We start from the raw sequence: 726 nt of genomic DNA, 5'->3' as shown, positions 1-726 counted from the left end.
TTTCGATCCTCGTCTGAATAGAACCTGGTGTTCGTGTGTGAGGGTTGCGGGCGATCGCACGATAAATACAGCAATAAGCACAGAGAGTTGAGTAGCTGAACTCTTAGGGTACTTGGATTTTTCCTCAGTGGTAGTAGAAGCACAAGAGTAAGAGAAGAGCAAGACCAAGAGTAAGAGAAGTCCAAGAATAAGGGAAGTGAAGTATAAGTGAAGAGAAGTCCAAGAGAAGTGACGTGAAGTGAAGTGAAGTGACGTGAAGTCCAAGAGAAGAAGTATATGTGACCCGCGGTGCGCGGAGTCGCGGTTATATACGATATCAACTGGAAATGGTTTGGTAGAGAAGATGTGGAAATTTGGGGGTTCCTAGGTTGTTGGATTCGTCATAGAAAATGGTATGAGGGACTGTTGTATCCAGTAGTAAGTAAGTAGACAGTGTTAAGGAAATCTTCTTGGCTGGGGTTGTGGGTGGAGAAAATCAGGCATTTCAAAAGAGAAGGTTATTGGAAGATTTTTAAGGTAGTGAGGGAATCAGCAGATGAGGCGGAACCGGATAACGTAAGTTAGAAAATGTAACGGACATAATTTTTTGTTATCCAGCGGATCCTTTGATCCCAAGGATAAGGTCCGGTGAAGTTTACTTTGCGGATTAAGGAGTTTTAGTGCTGTATTTCCCAGGGTTATTTCGGAATTTTAGTCGGAATTTTTATTGGGGAAAGACAAAAAAAA

Source organism: Odontomachus brunneus, unplaced genomic scaffold (assembly GCF_010583005.1).
Source record: "Odontomachus brunneus isolate Ranch 3 - 2012 unplaced genomic scaffold, Obru_v1 Obru_scaffold_172, whole genome shotgun sequence".
Classification (NCBI taxonomy): Eukaryota; Metazoa; Arthropoda; class Insecta; order Hymenoptera; family Formicidae; genus Odontomachus; species Odontomachus brunneus.
This window is presented reverse-complemented; position numbering follows the sequence as displayed.